Raw genomic sequence first — 10,242 nt, 5'->3', positions numbered from 1 at the left:
GTATACAATGTCCTTTTTTATGATTTGATTGAAATCATTTAGAGTTCGAATTTTTGTCTTATAATATAGAAGGGAGTTATTAGTGTCTTTGTATGAATATGTACTTGAGTGAGAACAACACGAATTACTAGTTAATTTTCTTTAGTTTAAATTATCCCATAGGATGAATCTAGATAATGATCTAGATCATTATTTAAATTTCCCTTAACAAATAAAAAACAGAAAAATCGACTCTTTTATTCCGCATGTCGGCCGTTTCGGGAGGACAAATATTTTCATCTAAATAATGGATGAGAGAGCTTTTGGGCCGAGCTGGATTTGAACCAGCGTAGACATATTGCCAACGAATTTACAGTCCGTCCCCATTAACCTCTCGTGCATCGACCCAGGAAGAATCTATTCAATTATAGGTTTATTGATTAGGCTTATTGATAATGTACGAGCAACTTCCTTTCGTAGTACCCTACCCCCAGGGGAAGTCGAATCCCCGCTGCCTCCTTGAAAGAGAGATGTCCCGAACCGCTAGACGATGGGGGCATACGTACCCAACTACCATCATACTATGTTCATAGTACGAACAGTTTTTTGAAATTGTCAATATAATCGAATCTAATATATATTATTATTAAATTTTAAATAACAATAATTAGATTCAAGGGGTCTTTCCATCTTACATGATTACATCCAATTTTTTTTCATTTCATTTTTTTAATAATTCATTCAAACCATTCGATATTAAATCTATAAACTATAAAAAAATTCGTTCTAATTTTTTTTTTCTTAATATAAAAGATAAAATTGATTAAATTAGCGGAGGAAATCTAAATAATAGATAATTCAAAGGATCCGTTCAGGACGTGCTTTAGCTACTAAAAAAAAAGAGGTTTAAGGTAAACAAACCCCATATATCGCATTTAGAAACGAGCAGCTAGCTGCCTACTTATGTATATGTAAGTTGTATAATATAGAATATAATAACTTCATTAAATATATTTTATATGTATATTATATTTCTTATTTCTATTATAGAATAGATATAAGCGGTGACTCAGCCAAGAATTAACTATATATAATATTTAATATATATATTTTAAATATATAAAAGGGCCCTTTTAACTCATGGTAGAGTAACGCCATGGTAAGGCGTAAGTCATCGGTTCAAATCCGATAAGGGGCTTTTTTGAGGTGTTTCATAAAAAAACACCATCATATTTGCACGCGGGATAGAGTTTTTGTTGATATCTAATATATAATTATATTATAAAGTTGAACTAATCTTCATTATAATGACTAAATAATAAAAATCGTATAAGCGGTCTGTTGAATCATTAAATATTTAGATTTTATATTATTTTTTTATTTCAATAAAATTGTTTAGAATAACAAAATTATAAATGAACAAATGAAAAAATAAGTGGACCTGACCTATTGAATCATGACTCTACCCACTATTCTGATATTAAAATGTGATTGAGATTAAAATGAAACAATTGACCTTTTTTTCTTTAAACTCTGCATGAATTTGTCGATATTTCCTACTAATTCTTTGTGTTCCTAGTTATTCCGATTCCGCATTAAAAAATTGGCTATTATCTTCCTCATAAAGAGGATAAAACTTTTATTAAATTACAAATCACAAAGATAAAAAAGCCATTTTCAATATCTATTTTTTCTTTGATTCCCAAATGGAAGTAAGTTCGACCTTATCTATTGAAATCTTATTCGATATAGCGCGACTTCATGTACAAACAATTTTTATATCCATGCACCCCCATATTTTTGTTCCAACAATTTAATGGAGAATGCATCCGGGAAGGAAACTTTATTTCAAGTTTCCTTTTTTTATTGAATGAATATTGAATATCATATTAAATTTAATTTTAATTAAGTAAAAATAGGAATTCTCTCTTTTTCTGACAGAATAAAATGTAAATAAAAAATAGTCGAAGTACCTTTCTTACCTTAATCCGCGAAAATGAAAAGATATACTCTAAAATTTCCGACGGCAGTGAGGGAGTAGATCTGGCTGTTCCTTGAACAGTTCTTTTTTCACAAAAGTAATAGTTAATCGTTGAGTCTAATAAGTTAAAATTAATAAATATAAATAATTTAATTTAATTTAACCTATGTTCATTTATGAACCGCTAAAGGATTTATTTTTCGAAACCCCATCGCTAAACTAAGGTCCGTGGACGAGAAATCAAAAAATACAAAAAAGAAATAAAATAATTCTCGAACTCCAGAAAATGCTAATGCTATAAGGTGCTCGGAAATGGTTGAAGTAGTTGAATAGGAGGATCACTATGACTATAGCCGTTGGTAAATTTACCAAAGATGAAAAAGATTTGTTTGATATTATGGATGACTGGTTACGTAGAGACCGTTTCGTTTTTGTAGGTTGGTCTGGTCTATTGCTCTTTCCTTGTGCTTATTTCGCTGTAGGGGGTTGGTTTACAGGTACGACGTTTGTAACGTCATGGTATACCCATGGGTTGGCCAGTTCCTATTTGGAAGGCTGCAATTTCTTAATCGCACCGTTTCTACTCTATAATAGTTTAGCACACTCTTTGTTGTTGCTGTGGGGTCCTGAAGCACAAGGATATTTTACTCGTTGGTGTCAATTAGGCGGCCTGTGGACTTTTGTTGCTCTTCATGGCGCTTTCTGTGGGTTAATATCCGTATAATACCCTTTAAATTTAGGACTATAACGTAAATTTAAACATGTGATTATTGTCATAAAACATAAATACAATAGAAACGATAAGGAACAAGAAATAAACCTCGGGTCCTTTGATGCACGGCGTAAAGAACAGAAATCAAACGAGATTCCCTCCTAATTGTTGCACCCATGACTTGTCCGAGATATGCCCTTGTGCTAGATGGTGTTCTCCGATTGCCTTGCAATATTGGGAGAACTGATGTGAGTTTTTCGAGATGAGAGATCTCGGTTTTTCAGAGAAGAATGCTCTTCCAAACCCTAATAATTTTTGGCAAAAATGAATTAGGTTAGACCAGAGGAGAAACTCTCCTTTTGTCTATGTGAGGCTCGGCCAAACCGAGTGAGAGGAGAGCTCGCGGGCTTTTTAATTTCCTCTTCACTTAAGCTCGCGGTCCGGTCCAAAACTCGCTAAGTGTATATGACGCGGTTTTTATAAATCGTCATCGGTTATCGGCTATTAGAACATCAACTAATAACACGGGTTAGTTGAAGTATTAATACATGTCCGACAAAGACGATATTGTATAATTTATTCAATATACATTAATTAAATATAAATCGCTTATATTTAATTTTACGAATTAACTGGTTAATTCGCCTTAGCCCATGATATTTAATCCGTATTAAATATAATATCTCAACATCAAATTTTGACTAATTACTAGTCAAATAACTCGGACTAACTGGTTAGTCAAAATTGGCATCTACATGACTGTATTTTCATACCGTCACGTCTCTCAAACGTATCCTATAGGTGTGACTTTTAGGGACCAGTTGATCACCGCCATCTGTATGACAATAACGTCAAACTTATCTAGCAAGCCAACCGTTATTGATAAACGTGGATCAACTGATAATAATACCAAAAGTATGCCCTTTGATCCTTTTAGAGATTTATAAGTCCTTGCACTAACTGTTAAGGACACCAACCCCAACAAGCTCCCACTTGTCCGTACAAGTGTATGTGCAATGACGTTATCCGCACTAACTGGAGGACACAAGCTCCAACAAACTCCCACTTGTCCGTACAAGTGTATGTGTGATAACCGATTCTCATATTCATTTAAAATTTCTCCCACTCAATGTAAAACAATTTGCGGATCCGGATCCACAAAGGTCGTATTTTACAATCGATCCGTATCTAGAGTGGTTTCCCCGACTAGAGAGTAACTTAACCGATAAAACGAATCCGTATCCGAGCATGGCCATGCATTTCGATTCTGACTCCTCGAGTGGCCCCGAGAAATATCAAGTACCGATAAAGGCTGAATATTTCCTTCAACTCGACTCCTTCCGATCTAAGCAAGCATGAAATGACCCAGAAAAAATCTACTTGGCCCCCTGTTACGGATGACCGTGAGAAAGAAACCAAAGTCACCCAAAATCTGCCTTAGTCTCAAGAGACAGTCGATAGTCAAAAGATTCGACTCTAAGGATCACCATGGAAGTCCTATCCACGACCGGGCAGCAAATGTTATAAAACATTTAGGACTCCACGTCGATGTCACAATGGTGTCCTACGAAATATCCGTATAAATCGCCTCTGTGATTGGTTAGTCAACTGGTTGACTTATGGCTCGTTGAACCCACCATCAACCAACGTCACAAAATAATTGCCAGAGTTATCAGCTCATGTGGGCAATTAAGGACTAAAAATATAATGTTCGTTCAGTTCACTTTGTGGTGTTCAAAATTGTCGTACAATTCCACATGAAAAACAAAAAATATATATATATATATATAAATATCAAAACGATGATGTCGTATAGAGTACAAAGGAGAATGAATCTAATCCATAAAAGAGTACTACAACTCAGGAACACGTTTGATTCCCATGGAATTTACGTGCCCTTCATGCTTATCTTGTCGTAATGCTTTAGTGAGAGGATCTGCTATGTTATCATCTGTAGCAATCTTTTCTATCACTACTTCCTTTTGCTCCACGTAATCCCGGATTAGATGAGCTTTCCGTTGTACATGTCTAGATTTGTTGCTAGACTTTGGCTCCTTAGCTTGGAAGATGGCACCACTATTGTCGCAATAGATGGTGATCGGGTCATTCGAACTAGGCACTACAGAGAGCCCATGTAAGAATTGACGCATCCATATCGCTTCCTTTGTTGCTTCGAGACGCGGCATAGTACTCGGACTCGTCGTAGAATCTCTTGTAACATTTGTTTCGAACTCTTCCAGGTGATCGCAGCGCCATTAAGAGTAAAGACGAATCCAGATCGAGATTTCGAATCATCTCGATCCGTTTGGAAGCTAGCATCTGCAGAATCGGTTGCGCATAGCTTTTGAGAGCCTCCATAAGTCAATGCCCAATCTTTAGTCCTCCGGAGGTACTTAAGAATGTTCTTGACAGCCAACCAATGTGGTTCACCTAGTTCTTTGTTGGAATCGACTTGTCATACTCAATGCATATGCCACGTCCGGACGTGTGCATATCATGGCATACATGATTGATCCTATTGCCGAAGCATAAGGAATCCGTGTCATGCGCTCTTTCTCTTCCGGTGTCTCTGGTGCCCGAGACTTGCTCAAATGCACCCCTGGAGCCATAGGAAGGAACCCCTTCTTGGAGTTAGTCATGCTTTGAATCTCTCTAGGACTTTGTCTATGTAAGACTCCCGATCGAGAGATAACATCCGTCGTGATCTATCTCGATAGATACGGATGCCTAGAATTCTTTGTGCCTCTCCCAGATCTTTCATCCGGAAATGGTTTTTCAACCATACTTTCACCGAAGTTAAGAGAGGTATGTCATTCCCAATCAGGAGTATGTCGTCAACATACAATATTAGGAAGACAATCTTGCTCCCACTCGACTTGATATATAGACATGGTTCCTCGACCGATCGAGTAAATCAATTTTCTTTTATCACTTGGTCGAAGCGATGATTCCAACTCCTTGATGCTTGCTTAAGTCCATAAATGGAACGCTTAAGCTTGCACACTTTCTTAGGATGTACTGGATCGATGAAACCTTCGGGTTGTACCATGTACAACTCTTCTTCCAAAAAGCCGTTTAGGAAGGCGGTTTTCACGTCCATTTGCCAAATTTCATAGTCATGAAAAGCGGCGATCGCTAAGATAATCCGAATGGAACGCAGCATGACTACGGGTGCAAAAATCTCATCGTAGTGCAAACCTGGCACTTGGGTGAAACCTTTAGCAACTAGTCGTGCTTTGTAGATATCTTGTTGACCTTCCACAGAATGCTTTATCTTGTAAAGCCATTTGCATTGAAGGGGACGAACCTTAGCAGGTAAGTCAACAAGATCCCACACGTTGTTCTCATACATGGAGTCCATCTCGGATTGCATGGCCTCAAGCCATAGCTTTGAGTCAGAACTAGTCATGGCACCTTTATAGGTTGCGGGTTCACTACTCGTTAAGAGTAGAACGTCATCTATGTCATGTTCCTCGACCATACCGATGTATCTGTCCGGAGGAATAGAGACTCTTCCCGACCTCCTAGGTTCCTCAGGAATGTTAACCGCAGCCGGGATTGAAGGAATAGGTTCCTCCAATAGTTGCTCGGTACTTGGTTCTGGAATCTCCGACAGGTCGAAGGTTCTATCACTCTTTGCATTCTCGAGAAATTCCTTCTCTAAGAATGTCGCACTAGCCGCAACAAAAACGCGTTGTTCGGTTGGCGAATAGAAGTAATGACCAAGTGTTCCTTTAGGATAACCTATAAAGTATGTCTTGACCGATCGCGGGCCGAGCTTATCCTCGTGTCTCCACTTGACATAAGCCTCGCAGCCCCAAACCCGTAAAAAGGACAAGTTAGGGACCGTTCCCTTCCATAGTTCATATGGAGTCTTGTCAACAGCTTTAGACGGACTTCGGTTAAGTATTAGAGCGGCTGATATAAGAGCATAACCCCATAATGAATCAGGTAAAACCGTGTGACTCATCATGGATCGAACCATATCAAGTAGTGTTCGATTTCTCCGTTCGGACACACCATTCAACTGAGGTGTTCCAGGTGGAGTTAACTGTAGGGCAATCCCACAGTCCTTTAGGTGTTGATCAAACTCGTGAGAAAGATACTCGCCAACACGATCCGAAGCGCGTGTGTTTTTATCTTTCTACCCAATAGGTTCTGTACCCTATTTTGGTATTCCTTGAATTTCTCAAAGGATTCACTCTTGTGCTTCATTAAGTAGACATAGCCATATCTACTTAAATCGTCCGTGAAAGTGATGAAATACCTATAGCCTTCTCGTGCGGTGATTGACATAGGACCACATACATCCGTGTGTATGAGCCCTAATAGGTCAGCAGCGCGCATTCCAACACCTTTGAAGGAAATCCGAGTCATCTTGCCGATGAGACATGATTCACACGTGCCAAATGATTTAAAATCAAAGGCCGAGATAGCTCCATGTTTGATGAGCTGTTTTACGCGTTTCTCATTAATGTGTCCCATACGGCAGTGCCATAGATACGTTTGATCTTTGTCACCAACCTTTAACTTTTTATTCATTAGGTGTAATATTTCATTGGTCTGATCTAAAACATAAATTCCGTTCATGGAGACTGCCTTGCCGTAAATCATATCGTGTAATGAGAAAATGCAAGCATTATTTTCTATTACAAATGAAAAACCAAGTTTGTCAAGTGCAGAAACTGAAATAATGTTCTTAGAAAGACTAGGTACATAATAGCAGTCATATAATGACAACTCAAATCCGCTTGGAAGCTGGATCACATATGTCCCCTTTGAGATGGCAAACTACTCTTGCTCCATTCCCAACACGCAGTCCACCTCACCCTTTACGAGGGGTTCGATGTTTCGGAGCCCCTGCACATGATTACACAGATGAGAACCACAACCAGTATCAAGTACCCAAGTTCCGTAACTTGCGTGGTTAATCTCAATCATATGAATAAAAGTAGAAGAAGAAGACATACCAACAGGTTTAACACGACCGCTTTTAAGTCCTCATGATAAACAGGACATGTGCGTCTCCAATGCCCATCATGTGGCGGTGATGGCATTCCATGTTATCTTTCTTGCTCTTTGTCGCGCCTGATGAGTTACTCGACTCACCAGGACCACTCTTACCCGAGCCCGACTTCTTGAACTTCGCCTTACCTCTCGCTAGGTTTGCCGAGCTTTGCCCTTACCCTTTCCTTTATTTGACACAACGAGAACATCCTGTTTCATGCTCCCACCGAACTTCATGTCCTTCTCGGTGCCGTACGAGGAGGGAGTGCAGTTCATGGGGAGTCTTCTTCAAATCATTCATATAGTAATTCGCTCTAAATTGCGAATAACCATCGTAGAGTGAGTGAAGTATGCGGTCGATAACAATGTTCTCGCTGATGTTACAGTTAAAGGTCTCCAGTTTCTCGACATTCTCAATCATGCTGAGAATGTGTGGGCTAACCGGTTGGCCCTTCTGGAGTCTCGCATCAAAGAAGCGAGTGGTATGCTCATAGGTCACGATTCTCGGTGCTTTCGAGAATTCCTTGGTGAGCGTGGTGAAAATCTTGTTTGCACCATGGGCTATGAAGCGTTTCCGCAAATTGGGTTCCATTGCAAAAATGAGTACGTTTTTAATCGCACCCGCTTCCATACGAAATCATTAAACTTGGTGATTTCAAAAATCTCTAGCCGTGGGACCGGGGTTTGCCGGGATGGGCTCCAAGAGATATTTGAGCTTCCGTCAGCAGCAGATTCCGTAATGCCGCCTCCCGGTCCCGCGAAGTTGGATCCATCATTCTTCATCGAGTAGACCGATTCATCCGATTCATGAAGATCCTAAGCCAGGACTCACGGTCCAATGTGGCACTTGGCATTGGGTTATCAGTAGAACCAGCCATTTGTTGTTTAACAGTTTAAAAACGTGATCTACACTGAAAAAGAAAGAAAAACAAAACGAAATAAGCAACTCATCGAGGTGATTTAAGTCTATTTTAAAATTCATTTTAACATGTAGACTGACGCACTTGCATAATTGATCTCCCTCAAGAATGATACAAGTGATCCCAAGACTCAATTTCTGTAAATTGATAAGCCAACTGTTTAGCTAATTCTTCCGGAAGAACTCTTGGTCGATAGATTTCCGTAAATCCTATCTATAGTCCACCATAATCACAGGATCGTACGAGTGACCATAGTGTTGAGATAAAATAGGTCAATCGGTTCCAACTTACCCGACGTAGAAGGGGTCATATTATGCCTACCGACGAAGAAGGGACTCATTGGAGTTTGACCTATAAAGACCGTTCTCAATTTTTGTTTATACGAGGAAGATCCCATCAACTAAATTATAATTCATATTAAGTGAACGAATAACTAGCGTCTGCGTGAATGAATTATTTTGGATGATGGCTTAAAAATCGTGTGACATGAGAATGTCAATGAAAACTAACTCGTGACCTCTATATGTGTCAGTTTTCATGCAATTATTAGGTGGTTTGGTTTTTAGGCGGAATATGATGCATATTATCGTTACGAAAAATAAATAAAGGAATGCAATACGTAAATAAAAAGGTCCTAGTGTGGCCTATCCTAGTATAAGAACATAATACAACTTTGGAATCCACCGTTGGACCCGAAAAGCTTGTCTTGATGTTCCATCTTGATCCAAGTAGCGGGAGTGAGCATCCGGTCTCCATCTTTGGTCTTCTCAAAAATTACAATTAAAATTACAAAATATAAACCTAATTACATTCTAATTAAAACTGTAATTACAAGTGAAAAAAAAACCAAAACGGAGATACGAGATCTCAAAATACAACCAAGACCGTGTTCCATCATTACGGTAACACGTTCTACTAAGGCCACACTAAGTTACAACTGATTGTAAAAAAAATTAAATACGTAATAAAAGGCATTCACGGCATTCAAAATAAACGATAAATAAAAATGCATCAACTAAAAACAAATTCATTCGTGACATAATTCCGTAATTATGTTAAATTTATCCAAACCACCTTTTAATGATTAAAATTCATGTGATAAAACCGCTTCTATCATTTAATTTTAATCCATTACAATCCGTTACTTTAAATACGCTTTAAAATAACTTAATGGTACGTGTGTGAACCGTTTCACAATCATAGCGAGTGTACAATATCCGTATAAAGTACATATTGAAGCCAAAAGAAAATTTAAATCAAAAGAAACAAATTTTCAAAGCTGTCAAAACAGAAATCCTTCGATCCAGGGACATAAGTGCTCGATCGAGGGACAAAAGGGCTCGATCGACTGAACTGCTAGTCGATCGAGAGGAGTGCTAATCAGGAAGCACTCGATCGACAAGACTGGTAGTCGATCGAGGACTTATATCAGCAATACTGCTCGATCGAGTACGAGGACTTCTCGATCGAGCGTGGGGGTTTAAAAAGCGGTCGATCGAAATGCACAAAAGGACTCGATCGAGTAAAAACATGTCAGAAAAACCATTCGATCGACTAAAAACATGCTCGATCGAGGGAAAAAGTTTCTGGAAAACATAAAACCCTCGTGAAAACATTTTGACAAAACAAAATCAATTGCAATT

The sequence above is a fragment of the Silene latifolia genome, chromosome 9 (assembly GCF_048544455.1).
Source record: "Silene latifolia isolate original U9 population chromosome 9, ASM4854445v1, whole genome shotgun sequence".
Classification (NCBI taxonomy): domain Eukaryota; kingdom Viridiplantae; phylum Streptophyta; class Magnoliopsida; order Caryophyllales; family Caryophyllaceae; genus Silene; species Silene latifolia.
The sequence above is the reverse complement of the archived record's forward strand: the minus strand, read 5'-3'. Positions refer to the sequence as shown.